This window comes from Pinus tabuliformis, chromosome J (assembly GCF_031772625.1).
Source record: "Pinus tabuliformis cultivar Carrire ecotype Pingquan chromosome J, CPIR1, whole genome shotgun sequence".
NCBI lineage: Eukaryota > Viridiplantae > Streptophyta > Pinopsida > Pinales > Pinaceae > Pinus > Pinus tabuliformis.
This window is the reverse complement of record NC_142295.1, coordinates 787,483,241-787,506,758: the sequence shown is the minus strand read 5'-3', so window position 1 is coordinate 787,506,758 and position 23,518 is coordinate 787,483,241.

The following is a 23,518-nucleotide window of genomic DNA, read 5'->3' as shown; positions in this document are numbered from 1 at the left end:
ATAAGGATATATGTTTACACAGTGCTAACTGTAATTATCTAATAAGATAAGCAAGATCCTTAAGATAACTTGGGAATTTGTGCAATACGCTACCTTAGTAGCGCGAAAGTATCTGGACCGAAGGTTATGGCTACGTGAAGGTCCGCTGTACCATTTTGCGGAGGTATAGAAGGGAGGAATAAGGGGATAGGTAGATAAAGCCCTAGAACTTAACGACCTACGCAAAAGCAAGAATAGAAGGAATAAACTGACATCACAACCATCTCAGGGTGCAAAAACTTGGTTCCAACATCCCCCCATACTGCTTCGAGTGAGACTTCGATCCGCGCTCCACGGGCTGATGCCGAAAGGGCCAGTAATGTAGGGATTTGTTTGGCTAACTAGCGCTGAACTTGGGTCAGGCCCCACCAATCCAACAAATGGTTCCGTTGCTGGGACTGGAATATGCATAAGAGATGTGTGATGTCGTATCACTGGAATCCAACTAAGAAATATATCAGAGATTGGTTGGATAGGAAGATCCATGAATTTGCAGCGCAGGAGAACAGAAATCCGTGACTAACCAAGGAATAGTGGCTGGATAGGTACCTATATATAGAAATACATGAGTTCTTTTTATGTTCCTTTCTAGTTGAGTTGTATGAGTGGATCATGAAGCTAGCAGATAGCCGAGGAAGGTGGAGACTTGACAGTCCTATTGTTTGGACTTCGAAGTTAGTATAAAGACTGGATGCCTCTGAGGACAAGATCGCCCGCACTGTCGATCATTGGCTTGATCGCATCATAGGAGGATTTGTGACTGACTTCGCGGTCGACACCTCAATCAACTACAGCGAGGTGGAGCGACGCTTTTTCAAAGGACCGTGATGTAAGTACTTGAAGTCTTTGAATACCTAGATTAAATGTTATTGTGCAAAAAATGGGTTATGCAACTACCTTGATGTTTGGAGCTACGAGAAGCAGAAAAATGACAGGAACGAAGGAAGAAAGGGACTTGAATATAGTCCATTAATTTCACCTCCATGAGGTGATGAAGAGGGAGTAGCGCAGGCTTCTCTGCGAAGTGCTATTCAATTAATAAGACAAGGATTCCCGCGACTACCACCTCCACCCACACCACCTCCAACTTCACCATTGTCACCTGCGACTTCACCCGTACCACCTCCACCGTGGTTGAGAAGGGAATATTCAATAAAGCTGCCTTTGTTTAAAGGCTTGGGAAATGAGGACCTGGACTAGTTCTGGTTCGAGGTGAAAGTTGTATGGGAAGCCCAAGGCGTTACAGATGATCACTTGAAGAAGGCAACACTGGTTAGTGCATTGTAGGATCACGTGATAACCTGGTACATTAAGTACTCTAATGATCACCCAAACATTGGAGTGGCAGACATCCAGACTGCGCTAAAAAAAGAATTCAGTAGGCCTAAATCTAAGGCATAGTCGATTGTGGGGTTCAAAGAAATTGCGATGAAGCTAGGCGAGACACCTTGGGAATTAGATCAGAGGTTGAAGTGTCATATCTGTGAAGCTAATATGAACTTCAAAGATGAAAAACATCGCGAATGGTTTGTGGCTTCGCTCCTGCCACACCTAAGGGTTGCGCTGTCACAACAGAAGATAACAACTCAGGCAGAGGCCTTGGATATTGCAATGACACTACATGAGACACTGATGCAAGATCCAAATCTGGGGGTTCAACAGATCCATGCACAACTGAAAAGTCTGTGCCTTGAGATGCAAAGTTTGAAGCAGGACATAATAGTTCGACTAGAGGTGCGCAAAGAGGAATGGTGCCTAAAATGCAAGGGTCAGGGGCATGACAAAGACCATTGCCTCGTCTTTGCGAACTACATGGAAGGAGGAGGACCAATGCCTTTGAGGCTGGAAGCTCAAACAGGATCGAGCGCGGGGCCTGCATTGTGGTGCGCTATATGTCAAGTAGCACGAAAACATGCCATGGATAACTGTCATTTGCTGCAGAAGTTTTTACAAATGCCACAACAACTATTCTGCAACTTATGTAGGTCAGTAGGGTATGATGAGTGAAACTACAGAAGCTATGAATTGATGATGGACAGAACATTTGCCTAGAGGGTTTAGGCAAAAACGTGGCCCTCTGACCAGAATGTGGGGATGGCGTGGACAGGCTTCAGGGGTGTGGACAAGGCTGAGGTGGAGGAGGACCTGGTAGAGGTTGGGGACAACTAATTTGCTACAATTGTGGAGGACCGGGACACTATGCCCGCGATTGCACTAACCCAATGCGTCCGTCGTGCAAATATTGCACTCTATTTGATCATGAGATGGAGGACTATCCTACGCTGATAGCGAGGATATGTGACAAAGGGGCACTACCCCCTCATCCAACTCAAACCTGCAGATAATGAGGTTTGAGCCTCACGAAGAGGATCCAAATGTGAATATAGTGCTCCGAAGTGGAATTGCAATAGGGGATGATAAGGGGAAACAGCTTGAAGACAACGCATGGGTTCGAAAAGCTCTGGCGAAGGAGGCTGAATTCAATTTGGAGCATGCACGTGAAACATTCATGGAAGCAAAGAAGAGCTTCATTGAGGCCTCCACCTTAGGGACCAAGGATGAGCTTGATAAGGAGATGGACCCTTCTACGCTTACGACCTTCCTAGAGACCTACATGAAGTTGCTACGCGATAGAAAGGCTGTAAAGGGTTTACATGAGCTTATAAATAGATGTGCCGAAAACACTCTGGGTGAACTGCACATGGTATGAAAGGTTGGTAAGCATAAAACAAGGACAGGATGGGAGATGAGATTGATCGCATAGATAGGATAGTATGAGATGGATCAGGTTATTTTGGATCTGGGGTCAGACGTGAACGTCCTACCGAAGTAGACTTGGGAACAGATGGGAAGACTCGCACAACAGTGGTCTCTGATTCAGTTAAGGATGGAAAATCAGTATAAGATCATCCCCATGGGGCAGCTGCAAGGGGTGACTATAGATATTGAAGGCGTGAACACATTAGCTGAATTTGAAGTAATAGAAATTGTGGATGATAGTAACCCCTACCCTACACTCCTTGGAATTGATTGGGCTACTGATATGAACGGGGTAATCAACCTAAAGAAGCAAAAGATGATATTTAAGAAGAAATCGCTCCGCTTAATAATACCCCTAGATCTTGCTGAAGGATCGCGCTATACTGAACCAGTCCGTGATTATGAGAGCAATGATGATTTGGACTGTATCTATAAGATAATAGTGTGAGACCAAGATTGGGTGAATCCAACAGTGGATGGACGAATTACATGGGATTGCGAGAGTTCCTACACCTCATACTCTGATGAAGAATTAGAGCACTGGCAGAATCGGTTACATGAAGTAACCACACAGAGTTGTAACATGATGACCCGGTCGCTTTGATGTGTGTCGTCAAAGGTAAAAAATCTGCCCACTTATGATGGCCTGAATGATGTAGATATATTTTTGGATGCATTTGAGAGGGAGGTACCAAAGAAGCAGTGATTCTAAGCTCTGGATTGGGCACTGCGTGCTACGCCCACAAGGTGGTGGGGTATGAACAAGGGTAGCTTTGATGATTGGCATGAATGTAGGAGGATGATGAGAACACGCTTTGGGAAGTCGAAGGTATGACTGACAGACAAATATGATGGGCAGGATGATCCGCATGCACACTTGGCCAAATGGGCTCAAGCTTATGGAGAGAAGCCCCAACCTGAATGGGTGCACTTGTTTTGTCACACCCTGGATGTCATCCTAATGAACTGGTACTTAGAAATGGAGCTCTGCCATGGTACAGGTGAATGGGATATTCTGCGTGAGGGATTCATAATGACATTCATATTTGAAGACAGGTTTGACTGTATCGACGAGGCGCTACAGTAAGTAAAATCAGCAATCTTTAAGATACCGCGGGATCCTTTGGACATGATTCAACTTGATTAGGCTACTCAACTGAGTCACGCACTGGAATGCTATAACATAACCACTGAAAAAGAAGATGAGGATCTGCGAAAGGTTAACATCCTTGAAATAGAAGGTCACCACGAGGTTGAGGGACTGTAGACTGAGAATCTTGACATAACCGTGCCACTGACAACGAAACAAGTAAATATTGGTACGGAGGCAGAGCCCAAATTCGCGAGGATTGGAGATTACCAGGATGACGTGACTGTGGATAAAGTCGCTGAATTGCTCCGCAAATACCAAGATTTGTTCCCTACCAAGTTTACGGATTTGAAAGGGACAATTGGGGACCTGGGTGTTATTAAGATCACGTTGAAGCCCGACGTGAAGTTGGTTAAGCAAAGACCTTACCGTCTCAAACCGAAGTATAAGGAGAAGGTCTGCTTAGAGCTAGACAAGATGCTCATGGCAAGCATCATTGAGCCTGTGGAAGAATCTGATTGGATGAGCCCAATGGTGGTACATGAAAAGAAGTAGAAGGATGAAATAAGGATATGCATAGATCTCAGGAAGTTGAATAGTGCTTGTGTACATGATCCTTTCCCGACTCCGTTCACTGATGAAGTGTTGGACAGTGTAGGTGACCAGGAAGCATATTCCTTCACTGATGGGTTCTCTGGGTACCATCAGATCAAAACCACACTGGAGGATAGGAGCAAGACAACCTTCGCAATTGAGTGGGGGTGTTTTTAGTACACTGTAATGCCTTTTGGATTGAAGAATGCACTTGCTATTTTATCATGTGTAGTCATTGCGACATTCAAGGAATTTATTCATAAGTTCATGGAAGTGCACTTTGATGACTGGACTGTGTTTGGGCTAGTAAAACGCCATGTCGTCAGTTTACGCCTGATGCTAGATACTTGTCGAAGATACCAGATCGCGCTCAATCTGAAGAAGTTCCTGCTTTGTGTTCCTTTTGGGACCTTGCTAGGTCATGTGGTTTGTAGACAAGGACTGATGGTAGATCCCGTGAAGATTGCAGTGATACTTAACTTAGAAGCACCAAGGAGTGTGAAATAGCTGCGTGCTACCCTAGGGCATACTGGATATTACAGAAAGTTTATCAAGGGCTATGCCTAGATGACCGTGCCTATGGAAAAGTTGTTGAAAAAGGATGTCACATTCTACTGGAACGAGGATTGTAAGAAAAGCTTGGATGTATTGAAGGAAAACATGGTCATCGCGCCGATCCTAGTCTTCCCGGATTGGAAGAAGGAGTTTTATGTACATGTCAATGCATCATGTATAGCTTTGGGAGCAGTACTGACACAGGTTGGCAGAGTACACTTGGAAAATCTTATAATGTTCGCAAGAAGAAGGTTATCCAAGGTGGAGAAGAACTATTCCACCACTGAACGCGAAGGGTTAGCCATGGTATACGTGCACTGGAAGTTTAGACACTACTTGCTGGGAGGCAATTTTAAAATGTATACAGATCATTCCCCGTTGAAATACCTAGTCAATAAGCCTGTGTTGGGGGGGAGAATCTAAAGATGGTTGCTATTGTTCCAGGAGTATGATTTTGAAGTTATTTTGAAGCTTGGACGACTGAACGCGGGACCAGACCATATGTCATGCATCGAAACAGGGGAAGAGCCAACTAATTTGGAAGAAGGATTGCCTAACGCGTAGCTATTTGCAGTGCATGTTGTGGATGGTCATTTTGAAGATATTATACAATTCCTAACGATAGTAACTGGCCTGAAAGGATACACCGTCCAGCGAAAGAAGGAGTTAGTTGTGCGCACAACAAACTTTTCTGTCATTGTTGGGCATCTGTATAAAATGGGGTCCGATGAGATATTGCGACAGTATGTACCGGAGTTTGAAAAGAGTAGTGTCCTCGTAGATGCTCATGGGGGCGCCGTGGGAGGACATTATGTAGGGAGAGCGAGTGTGCAGAAGATTCTACGTGTAGGGTTGTGGTTGCCAACACTCCATTAGGATTTGAAAGCATATTGTAAGGTGTGTGATGTGTGTCAAAGGAATAGTAGGCCATTGCGGAGGGATGGGTTGCCTTTGAATCCATAGATGACGTTACAACCCTTCGAGAAATGGGTGATAGATTTTGTGGGACCCATCCAGCCCCAAGGAAAGATGGGAGCAAGGTACATTATCACCACGACAGAGTATTTGACTCAATGGGCAGAGGCACAGTTGGTGAAGGATTTCACAAGCACGACTGCTGCAAAGTTCCTCTTTGAGTATGTACTGATGTGATTCGGGTGTCCAAAGATCCTGATGAGTGATCATGGTACGCACTTTTAGAATTAAACGGTCAGCGTGCTAATAGAGGAATTTCAGGTATATCACCAAAAGAGCACGCCTTATTTCCCACAAGCTAACGGGATGGTGGAAGCATTCAATATAGTGCTAGAGAATACGCTGACCAAGGTTTGCAATGCCCAGCGAAGTGATTGGGACCTACACATACCCGCAGTACTATGGGCCTATCCGACGACATGCAAGAAGCTGACTGGAAAAACACCCTTTAGGCTTGTATATGTTGTTGAAGCAGTGATGCCCATGGGATACATTGTGCCTAGTTTGCGCATAGTGGCACTCAAGGGTATGATTGATCGTGAAGCCCTGGAGGAGAGGCTCTCGCAGCTAGCTGAGCTTGAGGAAGAATTTCTAGTTGGATTTCACCAACAGGTCCAAAAACAGTGCGAAAAAGCATGGCATGATCGACACATTAAGCTGCGCACCTTTAAGGTAAATGACCTGGTTTTGTTATATGACAACAAGTTTGATAAATTTCCAGGGAAATTCAGAATGCACTAGTTAGGGACCTATGTCATTAAGGAGATTACCAACAGAGGAGCGGTTCAGTTGGTCAAATTGAATGGAGATCCCTTCCCAGGAAAGGTGAATGGCAGTCGCTTGAAGCCATACACCGACAGTCCGGCCATGTGACTATATGAAGGTAGCACAGTCTTAGCGCTCCAGGTAGCTGAAAGGAGGCATGGGACTATAAACTACACTGCCCGGGTTGCGGAGCTGTGCGAATGGAAGATTGTGTGAAGCAAGGAAGTGTCACAGGGTTCACAAAAGCGCGAAGGGAGATGTGCTACCAAGGGAGAAACCACGCATGTCAGCTAGAAAGTGACTGTTAAAGTCACTATTCATGATTTGATGGTAGAAATGTAGCCAAATGGAGTGGGCGGCCGACATTTAAGACATAATTTATGGGACAGAGCCTTGAAAATCTGTCGCCAATCCGACATTAATGAACTGAATTTTGGGGGAATGGTTGGATTTGAATTCAAAATGCCCTATAAATTACAAGTGGCTATCCAGCGAGAAACACTTGCATTTTTCAAATTGAGTTGTTGAGCTCTCAGGCGCACATGAATCGCGAGCACTACGAACTTCTGATAGCCAGTTCAGTATTTGAGACATTACCGAAGGAGACACAAGAGTTCTTTCAGAACATCATGTCGGCACCCATAGAAGCTATAGATACCGAAGCAGAGGAGTCGGTGTCAGAAATTGAGATGGAGGCAGAAGTAGCTGCTCTAGAGGTTGTCGGATTACTAGCGCAAGTCCCTAAATTACCGAGGACGTCGAGACCAAACCCGACCCAAACCAAGGAGATCATGAGGGATAAAAAGGGTAAGCAGCCTACAATACCGGTGCATGCATCGCCAAGAAGAAACCCACCAAAGCCTACCGCACAGGAGAAGGGCAAAGCCATCAATTTGGAGCTAGAGGAGGAAGAAATCGAGGACATCCCGATGGATGATGAGGATGTGGGAATAGATGTGGAGGATGCTGAAGTCTAGGGCGCTAACCCTATCACTCAGTTGCCTAAGTATGTCCCTCCATGGAAGGGTAAGTCCAAGGTGCTGAAAGATATCGATGAGAGCAAGACCCCCTTGCAAACCCCTCTGCTGCTGGATGAGATTGTTTTCTAAGGACCGCGCTTGGTGCGGGTTCCGCTGTTAAAACTCGAGGACTGGGACTTGGCTGATCATGAGAAGTTCCCACACCTAGCGACCGAGTAGCTGATGCACCACATCATTGATACAACCACCGGAATGACCGCATTGGAGCCACGAAGGTGGCTTAGAGGAGTAGACAAGGCAGGGTTGCTCAACCTGCTTTGGGTGCCACACTACAACTGCACCCCGGTTATAGTATTGGTCATCAAGCAGTTTCTATGCTTGGTGCATGATGGGTGTTTGTGGCTGGAGGAGCCAATACCCATCACTTACAGATTGATCCATAGGATCATGCAGTTTCCCTACACAGGAGAAAATATGGCCATGATATTTACCAGAAAAGGTGGTGAGCAAGCCCTTGCAGAGGCCATGAAAGGGAAGTTTAAATTGGTAAAGAAGCCATGTGGATATGCCACATCCAGCATCTGTGACCTTGATATAAAGGTGGCTATGTAGATTTTAGTAGGGAAGGTCATGAGGAAGTGTCGTGCCGATGAGCTGCTGGCGCCTGTCGTCGCGCTAGCAGCCTAGTGCACCAAAGGAGTCCAACTCAACTGCTTGGACTATCTTCATGGAGAGTTCCTAGAAAACTGCCGCAAAGCACATGAGATCAACAAGACTTTCCACTACATGTGGCTCTTGCTGCCGATTGTGATGGTAGCATGGGAGCTGCCAAAGGACAACCAATTCCCTTCGGTCGCGCCAAACCTACCCGAAGCAACGAAGTATGCTTCGCTGTGGGCAACCAAGGACACACATAGAATCAAGGAAAACAAGATGTTTTGGATCTTGATGGAGATGAACATCTACATGGTCATCAATCGCCAACCATGGTTGTCACCTACGGTGTTTTCCAACCTGTAGGGCTACGCAAAGTTCAAAGCAAATTTTCACCATGTGGCCATCAGGGCACGGAAGGACCCTATGCAGAAATGGTATGACTTGCCTTACCTGGCAACGGATGAAGCCATTGATGTAGTACTTGATCGGTGGCTGGTAGAGTGGCGCACCACAATAGACTTGGTGGTGGGAGGGAGCAAGTCTGCCACATAAAGAGAGAAGGAGGAGGCCAAGCTAAAGATGGCACAGCTGGCCAAAAAGAGAAAGAAGGAGGCTACTGACAAGGCCCGGGTGGAGCGCGATGCCACTCAGTAGGTAGAAAAGCAAATAGAAGGAACAGAGTGGGGCTTTGACAAAGGCTCAAGGTCACCTTTACCTGAGACAGAGGAGGAGACAGACAAGCAGATAGAATAGCACAGCGTGGACCCACAGGAGACATCTGCTCGCATCAAGCATCCAAGAGAGCAGGAGAAAGGAGGGTCCAGGAAGAAATCAAAGGCTACTAAGACATCACTGGACCCAATCACGCTAACAGAAGACGGTCTTCATGACATTGGTGACACGGTGCGGGATGTCACTGCGGAGGACGTACAACAGTTTGAGCATCAACAACAACTAGTATTGGGGGCTATCCAGACGTGTCTATAGGGCTGCAGACTCACGTGACACAGGCTGGCACGGTGTCTACCAGCCTTGCTATCGGCACTTTAGAAGCTGCCGAGATGCTGCGCGCGAAGGCCTCCAGCACAATAGCATTACCTGATGGAGCACTGACCATAGAGAATGAAGCTGACAGGCCCACTGTCAGTGCCCTAAAGGGAGTAGGGTTGAATCTAGTAGTGCTCCCTGGTGAAGCGCTCCACCTATTGCAGGATGGGGTGATTGCAAAATTGAGGGATTATGAGCACCATGCCCTACAGGTGATTAGTGAGCAGAGGATTAACAATGTGCAGATTTCCCAACAGCGAGGCTCCGCCATTGCCGCTGTGACCGAGGCGACCAACCAGAACAAGCGTATAATGCAGGTCATCGAGGAGGCATGTCGAATGGTCCTAGAGTTGGCCATTCCTGAGGAAGAACCAGTCAAGGTGTGTGTCCGTAAGCTGGCCATGGAGGTGCACGATGGTCGTACATAAATGACGAGGGTTCAATTGGAGTTGAACCTGCAGATCACATAGTTATAGTTGAAGGCCCAGCCTTTAACTCTGCCAGAAGTAAAGGAGCAGTGGGTGACTGCTGTCATAGAAGCAGTAGCGGTGGTTGACAGTGCAGTAGTAGACTGCACACAACTTTTTGAGTAGTTGTTCAAGGTCCTGAAAAGCTTGCAGGAGGACCCTAATGTACAATGGTTGGAGACAGAAGCGCATGAGCTACAACAGTGCTATGATGAGGTCAAAGGAACAATGCAAACCATTGCGCTCACGTAGAGATTGGCAAAGCTGCGGGAGGCCAAGAAGCTAAAGGAACAGGTGGATGCAACGCTGCACAAGGAAGCAGTGCTGAAAGAACGACTGAAGCCATGGCTGGATGAGGCTTACATGGTGACAACCTCTATTGAAGGAAATCTTGTGACTCTATAAGAAACTCGGCAAAAGCTTCAGGCTGACAGTTCTGGAGCAGTGACCGAGCAACTGGTGGAAGATGCGAAGCAGGCAACTGCACAGTGCAAGACCAAGGTTGCGGTCATAAGGGTCGAGCTGGGAGGTCTTCGTGCTAAGATCTTTGCACCTATAGAGTGACTCAAGGGTGAGTCATGATGTTTGTTTTGGGGGCCTATTGGGAATGAGATCCACCAAGGACAGTTTTGGGGCTAAAAGCCCATGTTTTGGGTCGAATTTTGTAATAAAATTGTAAAGTCTCTGCATTTTTTGGTCACGGAGTGTGAACGTGTCATGAGTCATAAAGGGTTATCTGCCCTTATTTTGTAAAGTAAAGTCAGTTGTAAAGATCTACGATTGTATAAAAAGAGCTAAGTAAGTAAGATCTAAGTAGTTCAAATAAGTCATAAGCATAAAATAGTCTTGAGCGATAAGGAGGAAAGTCTAAGTTTCGGGTCTTAGTGTAGGTAGAGGCTCTGCAGCTGAGTGCGCAGAGGCCTAGGGTAGAAGTCCGTAGCTTAGTGCGCGGACCCTTGCAGCTGTATGCGCAGGGCGGATAGAATCTGTAACCATATGAAGATATCAATAAAGAGAAGTATTCTACAAATTTTGTGTCTTTGTTTCCTGTTAATGCATCTTGTCATATTGTGTATGAAGTTAATTTATAATACTTATGTGATGCGCGAATGTATGTAATTATGTTGGATAATTGAATGCAAATAATGATATCTGTTTACACGGTGCTAACTGTAATTATCTAATAATATAAGTAAGATCCTTAAGATAACTTGGGAATCTATGAAATATGCTACCTTAGCAACGCGAAAGTATCTAAACTAAAAGTTAGGGCTACACGAAGGTCAGTCATACCCTTTCGCGGAGGTATCGAAGGGAGGAATAAGGGGTTAGTCAGATAGAGCCCTAGAACTTAATGACCTGCACGAAAGAAGGAATAGAATGAATAAACTGACATCATGACCATCTCAGGGTGTGGAAACATGGTTCCAAGATCCCCCCATACTGCTTCGGGTGAGACTTTGGTCCATGCTCCAAGGGCTGATGTCGAAAGGGCCAGTAGTGTAGGGTTTTGTTTGGCTAACGAACGCTAAACCTGGGTCAGGCCCCACCAAGCCAACAAGGACCATGCTATACTAAACCGATCTGCGACTATGAGGAGAGTGATGATGATTTGGATCAAATCTATAAAATCACAGCACGAGACCAAGAATGGGTTAATCCGATAGCTGATGGATGAATTACATGGGACCGGGAAAGTTCTTGTACCTCGGATTCAAACGAAGAATTGGAACATTGATAAAACAGGTTGCATGAAGTATCCACACTGCACTGCAACATGATGACCAAATCGCTGCAGTATGTGTTGTCAAAGGTAAGAAATTTTCCTTATTACGATGGTTTAACTGATGTAGATAAATTTTTGGATGCTTTTGAAAGAGAAGTTCTAGACGATTACCGATTTTAGGTGTTGGACTGGGCACTGCGCACTACGCTCGCTTGGTGGTGGGGTACGCACAAAGACAACTTTGATGAATGGCGCAAATATAGAAGGATGATGAGGACACAATTTGGTCATCCTAAAGTATAGATAACTAAGAAGTATGATGGGAGGAATGATTCACGCGATCATCTAGCCAAATGGACAAAGGTATATGGAATAGAGTCGCAGCCAGAATGGGAGCATTTATTCTGTCACACTCTGGACATAATCCCTATGAATTGGTATTTGGAAACGGAGCTCCGCACGACACCGCGGAGTGGGATGTCTTAAGAGAAGGTTTCGTGAGGAAACTCAACTTCAAAGACGGATTCGAAAGCATTGATGAGGCATTGCAGGAGGTTAAGGCAACGATCTTTCGAATCCTGCAGGATCCTTTTGAATTGATTCAACCAGATTGGAGCACCTAGTTGGGCCATGCGCTAGAATACTATAATATGACTGCTGAAGCGAAGGATGAGGATCGATGGAATATCAATGTCCCAGAGACATAAGGTCACCGTGAGGTTAAAGTTCCATAGATAGAGAACCGGATATCACCACACCATTGAAGACTAGGTAGGTAAACATTGGTCCGGAAGCGGAACCTAAATTTGCGAAGATCAGGGATTATTGGGATGATGCCACAGTGGATAAAGTTGTTGAGTTACTCCGTGAGTACTAGGATCTTTTTCCTACAAAATTTTCAGACTTGAAAGGCATCATAGGCGATTGGGGACTGATGAAAATAACCCTGAAATCAGACGCGAAGCTTGTTAAGCAGAGACCATATCGCCTTAATCCCAAATACAAGGAAAAGGTCCACTTGGAATGGTACAAGATGCTTGAAGTAGGTATTATTGAACCAGTGGAGGAATCTGATTGTGTGAGCCTAATGGTAGTTTAGGGAAAGAAACAAAAGGGTAAAATAAGGATTTTCATAGATCTAAGAAAGCTTAACGATGCCTGTGTCCATGATCCTTTCCTGACACTTTTTACTGATGAGGTCCTGGACAATGTGGAAGGACAGGAGGCCTGTTTGTTTACTGATGGGTTCTATGGATACCATTAGATCAAGATCGCACTAGAAGACAGGAGTAAAACAACCTTCCCGACGGAATGGGGTTGTTTTTAGTATACGGTGATGCCCTTCGGTCTCAAGAATGCGTCGACAATATTCTCTCACGTAGTCATCATGGCATTCAAGGAGTTTATTCACAATTTTTTGTCTATTTCGATGACTGGACAATGTTTGGGCTAGTCAAGCACCATGTTGACAGTCTGCGCTTAATGTTGGATATGTGCTGAAGGTATCAAATTGCATTAAACCTAAAGAAGTGCTTGTTTTGTGTCCCCTTTGGGATTTTTCTAGGTCATGTGGTATGTAGGAAAGGACTCATGGTGGACCCTACCAAAATCGCGGTAATATTCAATTTGGAAGCCCCAACAAGTGTTAAACAGTTGTGCGCAACATTGGGCCATACTGGGTATTATCGAAAGTTCATCAAGGCTTATGCTCAAATTACCATGCCCACGGAAAAGTTGCTCAAAAAGGATGCTACATTCTGTTGGAATGAAGAATGTCAACATAGTTTGGATGTATTGAAGGAGAAAATGGTTACTGCGCTGATCTTGGTCTTCCCGGACTGGAAGAAAGAATACCATGTGCACGTTGATGCCTCGTGTATTGCATTGGGAGTAGTGCTGACATAGGTTGGAGAAGGAGAACTAGATCACCCTCTAGCATTTTGCAAGCATAAATTGTCAAAGGTTGAGAAAAATTACTCCACAATAGAGCACGAAGGATTGGCTATGGTGTACGTGCTCCAAAAGTTCACGCACTATCTGTTGGGAACACATTTCAAGATGTACACGGACCATTCTGCATTGAAGTATCTAGTCAATAAGCCTGTGTTGGGGGGGGATATGCAAATGGTTGCTGCTATTTCAAGAATATGATTTTGAGGTAATTATGAAACCAAGAAGGTTTAATGTAGGACCTAAACATCTGTCATGCATTGAAACAAGAGAGGATCCTACTAATTTGGAGGAAGGGTTCCCGAAGCGCAGATCTTTGTAGTGCACGTAGTGGATAACCACTTTGTGGATATTATCCACTTTTTGACTACATGGAAAACTCCAAAAGGATACACCAGTTGGCAGAAGAAAGTGTTGGTAGTACACGCGACTGATTTCTCAGTAATTGTAGAAACTTTTAATAATAAACACTTATTCATAGATATTATCCCGATTATACACTATTGCGGAATACATGCATAATACATAACCTCCTCTACGTTGATAATCAATTTAGCAGCATTAAAAACAATGAAACATCAATCGCATGCACACATTAACATAGTATGTAACTTGGGGAAAGAATACAACTGAAAACCCCACACTATCTGTATATTATAATGATAGAGAACATGTAACAATACATAGTACAATACTCACAAGTACTCAGCACTATCTCCACCTGTTATACACAAACTAGCTCGGATCTGATGCCTCAAATCTCCTCCACTATTTGCCTGCCTCCACTGCGCAATCCGGCAAGAGAATCAATCACTCTGTGAAATCGAATTCCTTTGGTTATACTACGCAAGCCTCATGGGAAATCTCCATCCATGCATGTGCAAATCTCATGCACAACTATAGTCACAACTGATAGCAATCTCAACCTCTAACACCTGTCTCCACTGAACTGTACATGCACTGAGTTAACTGATGTATTCTTTAGTTGATTTATGAGTTAATAATTAGTGAATTAAATTCACACAACTCATCACTAGTGTATTCTTTAGTTAGACTAACATACAACTAGTTCAACCAAGTCAAACTGAACACAACTCCACAATCAACTCCACCAAACTCAACCACATGAATTCTAACTGAAGTCTTGCATGCAATAGCTCAACTGACCCACAAGAAAAGCGTATTTCCTTTTGACAGCTGCATGTGCCACATCTGTAGCTCAAATTGAAGTGCTCCAAGAGGATAAGATAATGTTTATAGTCCAAATATTATTATGAGACAATAATATTCGACTGTTCTATTTTTAGCCAGGCAGTATAAAAATAGAAACCGCCCATATGTCTAAAAATAGAAGTCCATCTATTTTTACCGGCATGACCAATCATCCAAAAATAACATCCTGCAACTCATAGACCATGATCCATATGTCTAAAAATAGACATAGTCTAAAAATAGACTTTGCGCCAAAAATAGCCTGCAGGCCCACTTAGTGAAGGCGACTCCTTTCCACTAAGCTCCATCATCTTGTTGCATTTTCAACACTCCCTCTCAAAAAGATATGGATTATCAGCAACCCCTATCCTGCCTCGGTGGTATTCAAATTTGCTCCTGGTGAGTGCCTTCGTCAAGATATCAGCATCCTGATCGTCCGTTGGAATGTATGAAAGTAACATGATTCTCTGCTGCACACAATCTCTGATATGATGGTACCTGATGTCAATGTGCTTAGATCTATCATGAAATACTGGATTAGCCGAGAGTTTAATGCAACTTTGGTTATCAAAGTAAATCACAGTAGGCTCCAAGTATGAACCAAACAACCCGACCAGGATCTTCCTCATCCATATAGCCTCGCATGCAGCCAAACTTGCTGCCATATACTCGGCCTCTGCTGAACTGAGTGCCACGGATCTCTGCTTCCTGTTGTACCAATAAACTGTTGTCGACCCAATACTGAAGACCCCTCCTGATGTGCTCTTTCTGTTCGTTGGGCTCCCTGCCCAATCTGCATCCGTGAAGCCACATAGCTTCACCTCATCCTCTTGTCTGTACCATAATCCATATCCCGATGTGCCTCTGAGATAACGCAATACATGCTTGCCTGCCTTCCAGAAGAGCTTGGTTGGCTTAACCATAGCTTATGAAAGCTAGTTAACAGCATAGCATATATCGGGTCGTGTATTGACCAGATACATAAGCGACCCCACCAACTGTCGATAAACAGTGGCATCCACTTCTTCTGCTGAAGTGGCATCCTCCTTCCTCCAACCTCCAGGAAGAGGAGTATCAAAAGGCTTTCAGCCATGCATGTTGAACTTCTCCAGTATCTCCCGAGCATACTTACCCTGAGAAACAAATAGTCCATCACTACGCTGCCAGATTTCCAATCCCAGGAAATAATGAAGGAGGCCTAAGTCCTTCATCTCAAACTCCTTAGCAAGATCATCCTTGCATGAAAGTATCAACAGCTCATCACTTGTTAGAATCAAATCATCTACATAAAGTACAATGATAAGCAACTTACCCTCCACCACAATCTGGTATAGGTTAGGATCCGCCTCACTCTTGGAGAATCCAAGTCCGGTGAAATAACTGTCTATTCGTGTGTACCAAGCACGTGGTGCTTGTTTCAACCCATACAACACTCTCTTGAGCCTGCACACAAGCGACTCGCTTCTGAAGATCTCTAAACCTTCGGGTTGTTCTATGTACACCTCCTCCTCAATGACTCCGTTGAGGAACACAATCTTCACATCCATCTCATGAATGTGCCACCCCATCTGTGCTGAGAGAGCAAGAATCATCCGTATGGAAGAATACCTTGCGACAAGTGCAAAGGTCTCCTCATAATCGATCCCCTCTATCTGTGAAAAGCCTCGGTCAACAAATTTTGCCTTATAATTCTCCACACTCCCGTCAGTTTCCTGCTTAACTTTGTAGATCCATCTCAAACCCACCACTGATTTCCCTTCCGGTCTTGGGACAATCTCCCATGCACTGTTTCTGACAATCAAATCATACTCTTCCACCATGGCATCTACCCATGTGAGATCCTCCATAGCTTCCTCGAAAGAGGATGGCTCAGTCACAACACATTTGCTCATAAGAGCCATGTATCCAGTGTACGGATCAGGTGACTGTCTCTGTCTACATTGAGTTGTAGGTGGTCCTACAACCTTCTCTTCATCTTGAGCCAGTCACTTAGCTTCTGTCAAGCGCTTTTGCCCTCTGATGGTTGGCGCTGCATGAGTGGTCTCTTCCACTCCATGAACTTCATCTTGTGGCTGATCCACGTCCTGAAGCTCATCTTTAGGAACTAATAGCTCCTCATCTGCATGCAAGTGTGGCTCCCTCTCAAGCGAACACTTCATGGCTTTCTCCTCCTGAAATTTTATATCCCGTCGCACAACAGTCTTGCCACTATCTGGAAAATACACACGATAGTTGTGGGGCGTATCAGTGTACCCCACAAATATCCCAACCTTTGCGGTCGGCTCCAACTTCTTCCTGACATCCTTCGTCACATGCATGTAAACGTTAGAACCAAAAATCCTCAAATGAGAAATATCAGGCCTCTTACCAGAATAAGCCTCCTCGGGTGTACTCATGCCAAGTATCCTGTGAGGACAATGGTTCTGCACATATACTGCAGTATTGCATGCTTCCGCCCACAAGTGAAGGGGTAGGCTTTGATCATGTAACATCACCCGTACAGCACCCATGATCATTCTATTCTTCCGCTCATCAACCCCGTTCTGCTGTGGGTTATGGGGAGCTATGAGCTCTCTTCGAATCCCTTCTGCGCTGCAGAAATCATTGAACTTGCCAGAGATGTATTCACCACCATTGTCGCTCCTAAGAGCCTTCACCTTCTTCCCCGACTCCTTCTCGAACAGTGCTTTGAACTCATAGAACTTTGAGTATGTCTCACTCTTCTTCTGCATGAAGAAGATCCAGCAATTTCGAGAGAAATCATCAACAAAGATCACATAATACCTGTGCTTTGCTGTTGAAGCTACTGAGAAAGGTCCACACACATCTGTGTGAATTCTCTCAAGGATCGTCGTGGCACGACTATACTTCTCGTGAAAGGTGGCTTTCATAAACTTTCCCAAAGTACACCCCTTGCACTGATCTGACTGTGCAAGAGTGCCTTTAGGAAGCCCTGTAGTGATTTGCTGCAGTATCTTCAAGGCTCCATGGTGAAGGTGACCCAATCTCCTGTGCGACAAATCGCCATCATCCCGGCTCACCAATCCTTCTGCCTTGCATGCCATTGCTGTGCAGCCATCTACATGCAACTGATAAAGGTTCCTAACTCGAACCCCTATCTTCCGAGTTTCTCGAGTTGTCTTACTGCGCAGGAAAGCCTTTCCCTCGCTGAAAACAACACCATATCCCTTGTCTTCTAACATCGCCACAGAGATAAGATTCTTCTTCAATCTTGGAACATGCATAACTTCCTTCAATACGAAGGGTTTACCAGACTCCCTCTCAAAGGAAATGGTACCGATACTAGTCGCACTGTATCTACCATCATCACCCATCTCGATGTGCACTCCAAGATCTTTCTCCTCCAGATCAGAAAACAAATCTCGATCTCCTGTCATGTGAAAAGACGCACCACTGTCCAAGAACCATACCGATCCCATCACACTTGATACCAAGCATGTGATCAATGAAAAATCAAGTTCAAACTGTGAGGCTAAGGCCTCTCCTGCTGCAGATCCAACAGCTTGCTTTTTCTTCTTCTTTTGCGGACAATTAGTGGTATAGTGTCCATGCTGGTGACAATGAAAACACTTCACCTTGGACATGTCCTGCTTCTTGCCTTTCACACCGGAATGAGAAGCTTTCTTGTTCTTCCCCTTCTTTTCTTTGGCAGCCAAAGCGCAATTTTCTTCATCAGGTGCCTTTGATGAAGATTCGTCCCTGGTATTCCGCCTGATCTCCTCTTGCACAAGATCTGACCAAAGTCTCTCCCATCCTGGCAATTTCTCCTGACCATTAACGGAGTCCTGATAGGAATGCCAACTCTTCAGAAGACCAAGGAGAGCCAAGCTCACCAAGTCCTCATCATCGACAGTCAGCCCCACACTTCCTAGCTCATCCCTGCATTGAGTGAACTTCGTGAGATACTTGGGCATATTGTCTCCCTTCTCGCATTTAATGTTTCTGGGTTTATCCTTGAATGCCAGCTTCCTCTGATCGCGCTTGCTTTGGAATATATCTGTCAACGCTTTCCACATAAAGTATGGATAAGCCTTTCCATGCAGGTTGGACACAATGTGATCCTTCACGCCCTCCAACAGAATCCTTCGACACTTTGCTGTCTTCTTTTGCCAAACCTCAGCTTCGGCAGCATCAGTAGCCTTTGGGACTGCAGCCTCTATGAACTCCTTCAGCCCATTATCATCTAACACCGCCTCCATCCTGTCCTTCCATGCAATATAGTTCGAGCTGCCCTCAAGAGCATACTCCAATTGCAATCTGTTGAAAGACATTGCAACGTTGACACCAAGAAAACACTGCTGCAAATTCGAATTCCACCAACTCAACAACTCAACCGCCTCTAATCTAAAATTCTTGAGAACAAATTATTTCTCGTACAGAGATTGACTGTATGGGCTTTTACCGTATATCTCATCTTCCAAAGGAAGGATGAATCCAGAGGCTACCTGGCCCGATTACAGACTCTACCTGAAGAAATAAAATGTAAACACTTTCTGAATAATAGATCTGATGATCAATAGCTCTGATACCATGTAGAAATTTTGAATAATAAACACTTATTCACAGATATTATCCCAATTATACACTATTGCGGAATAAATGCATAACACATAACCTCCTCTATGTTGATCATCAACTTAGCAGCATTAAAAACAATGAAACATCAATTGCATGCACACATTAACACAGTATGTAACCCGGGGAAAGCATACAGCTGAAAACCCCACACTATCTGTATATTATAATGATAGAGAACATGTAACAATACATAGTACAATACTCCTCACAAGTACTCAACATTATCTCCACCTGTTACACACAAACTAGCTCGGATCTGATGCCTCAAATCTCCTCCACTGTTTGCTTGTCTCCACTGCGCAATCCGGCAAGAGAATCAATCACTTTGTGAAATCGAATTACTTTGGTTATACTATGCAAGCCTCATGGGCAATCTCCATCCATGCATGTGCAAATCTCATGCACAACTATAGTCACAACTGATAGTAATCTCAACCTCTAACACCTGTCTCCACTGAACTGTACATGCACTGAGTCAACTGATGTATTCTTTAGTTTCTTTATGAGTTAATAATTAGTGAATTAATATTTAATTCACACAACTCATCACTAGTGCATTCTTTAGTTAGACTAAAATACAACTAGTTCAACCAAGTCAAACTGAACACAACTCCATCAACTCCACAATCAACTCCACCAAACTCAACCCCATGAATTCTAACTGAAGTCCTGCATGCAATAGCTCAACTGACCCACAAGAAAAGTGTATTTCCTTCTGAAATCTGCATGTGCCACATCTGCAGCTCAAACTGAAGTGCTCCAAGAGGATAAGATAATGTTTATAGTCAAAATATTATTATGAGACAATAATATTTGACTGTTCTATTTTTAGCCAGGCAGTCTAAAAATAGAAACTGCCCATATGTCTAAAAATAGAAGTCCATCTATTTTTACCGACATGACCAATCATCCACAAATAGCATCCTACAACTCATAGACCATGATCCATATGTCTAAAAATAGACATAGTCTAAAAATAGACTTTGCGCCAAAAATAGCCTGCAAGCCCACTTAGTGAAGGCGACTCCTTTCCACTAAACTCCATCATCTTGTTGCATTTTCAACAGTAATTGTAGGCCATTTGTATAAGATGGGATCAGACGAGATACTTCGACGATATGTGCCTGATTTTGAACGAAATAGTATCCTCGCTGAAGCTCATGGTGGAGCTGTGGGAGTACATTATGCAGGGAAAGCAACAACGTATAATATTTTGCGCACTAGGTTGTGGTGGCCGACACTACATAAAGATTCTAAAGCATATTGTAAGGCATGTGATGCATGTTAGAGGATGGGCATGCCATCACGAAGAGCTAAGATGTCGTTGAATCCGCAGGTGTCATTGCAGCCATTTCAGAAATGGGCAATTGATTTTGTAGGACCGATTTAGTCCCCAGGTAAGAAAACAGGGGGCACAACATCATCACCGCAACAAAATATTTGACTAGATGGGCGGAGGCACAGCCTATGAAGGAATGTAGAGGGGCAACAGAAGCAAAGTTTTTGTTTGAATATGTGTTAACCAGGTTCGGTTGCCTAAAGGTATTGATGAGCGACCGTGGTACACATTTTCTCAATGAAATGATTAGTGCATTGACAGAAGAGTTCCAACTTTACCATCAGAAAAGTACACCATATCATCCTAAGGCCAATGGAATAGTCGAGGATTTCAATAAGATATTGGAGAATGCACTGACGAATATTTTCAATGCATAGTGGAATGATTGGGACGTGTGTGTACAAGCAGTGTTATGGGCATACAAAACTACTTGTAAAAAGCTAATAGGTCAGATGCCTTTCCGATTGGTTTATGGTGTAGAGGTTGTAATGACAATGGAATATATCGTGCCAAGTCTACGGATAGCAGATTTTGTAGGAATGGTAGACTGTGGTGCCTTAGAAGAATGGCTCGTGCAGCTAATGGAGCTCGAAGCACATAGGTTTTTGGTTGGATTCCATCAGCAGGTTTAGAAGGAACGCGAAAAATCTTGGCATGATCGGCACATCAATCTGCGAACCTTCAAGGTAAATGACTTGGTTTTATTATATGATAGCCAGTTCGCTAAGTTTCTAGGAAAGTTTCAGATGCACTGGCTAGGGACATATGTCATAAAAGAAATTATAGATGGTGGTACAATTCAACTTGCAAAGTTGAATGGAGAGCCATTTCCAAGAAGGGTAAATGGAAGCTGGTTGAATCCATACATAGGGGATCCATCTCGATGACTACATGACACAGGATAGTCTTAGCGCTCCAGGCAGCTGCAAGGGAGCGCGAGACTATAAACTACACTGCTCGGTTGGTGGAACTATGTGAAAGAGGGGTTGCACGGGAAAGAGTGGTGTGACAGTATCAGAAGGCACGTAAAGGGAGCTGTGTTATGAGGGGAGACACCGTGCAACACAGCCAGAAAATGACCATTACAGTCATTGTTCATGATTTGACATCCAGGAGACGGTTAAGAGGAGCGGGGGGACGACATTTAAGGCTGCAATCTTTGAAGATCTGCTGCCAAATCAGCATTAAATATGGACGGATTTTGGGGGGAACATTTGGATTTGAATTCAAATTTTCCTATAAATTATGCGTGGTTGTCCAACAGAGAATGCTTTGCATCCTTACAATTTTTGCGTTGTGCTATCCATTGTTTATGAATCCTCAAATTTTCGTAGATTTGGTCACAAGCTATGTATTCGACACTTTACCTAAGGAAACCCAACAGTTTATTCTCAGCACTATGTTTGGACTAGGTGAGACTGCAAGCACCGAAGGAACTATTATCTCCGAAGGAGCGACTCCAGAAGTTGTGAGCATGGAGGCTCCAGCTCCTGTATCTATGACACCGAGGTCACCTAGGTTGAAGCCTAAACCAGTATGTGAAAAGCCCAAGCCCACTAAAGACAAGCAGAAGCGACCAATACCAGTGCGTGAGTCGCCAAGGAAGGCACACTTTGCTACGTAGGCCCAGAAGAAAGATAAGCAATCGATGAAGGATAAGGAGAAAGTTGTAGATATGGAGGCTGATGAAGGCGCGGAGGATATATATGCCAAGGGCATGGATCCCATCTCCAAATTGTCGGAGTACCTTCCTCCACGTAAGGGAAAGGTGAAGATCACTAAGGACCCAGATGCAGTAAAATTCCTCATAAATATGCCCCTGCTACTGGAAAGTATCACCTTTGAAGGCCCGCGCCTAGCGCGGATTCCCCATTTGAAAATGGAAGACTGGGATTTGGCAGATCATGAGAGGTTCCCCCACCTCACGACGGAGAACTACATGAAGCAAGTATACTATAAAGAATCTGGTGTCACTATGTTGGAGCTAGTCGAGTGGATTCACGGAGTGAATCAGTCGGGGCTGCTGAACCTGCTGTGGGTGCCCCACTACCACTGCTCCAACATCAATGTCATCATTATCAAGAAATTGCTGACCCTGGTACATGATGGGTGTTTGTGGCTAAGTGCACCGATCCCAATCATAGACATGTTGATCCATCGGAGCACACTCCTACCACATTCAATCTTGAATCCAGCCAAGTAGTTTGGTAGAAAAACAAGTGAGCGTGACCTGGCAGAAAGGATGAAGGAGAAGTTCAAGCTAGTTAAGAAGTCACATCGGTACTCCATCACATCTATCACCGATCTCGCTGTGCAAGTTTCCACACAGATTCTTGCTGGTAAGGTCATGAGGAAATGCTACGTGCAAGAGGTTCCATTGCCAGTAATATCGTTAGTTGCACAGTGCGCAGAGGGCGTGTAGTTTAACTGGTTGCACTACCTCTACAACGAGTTCCTTGCTAATTGTCATGAGGCTCAGGATGAGAGAAAAACCTTCCACTATGCGTGGTTGTTTCTCTACATTGTGCTAGTAACTTGGGAGCTGCTGGAGGACAACCAATTTCCTCCCGTGGAGAAAGGATTGCCGGAGGCTACACAATTTGCCTCTGTTTGGGCCACAAAGGACTCCGTGTGGGTCACAGAGACAAAATTTTTCTGGGTGTTGATGGCAGTGAGAATTCGCAAGGCCATCAACCAGAAGCCGCGATTGTCCCTGACTGTGTTTGAGCAGTCGTCAGAGTATGCGGAGTTTAAGGCAGACTT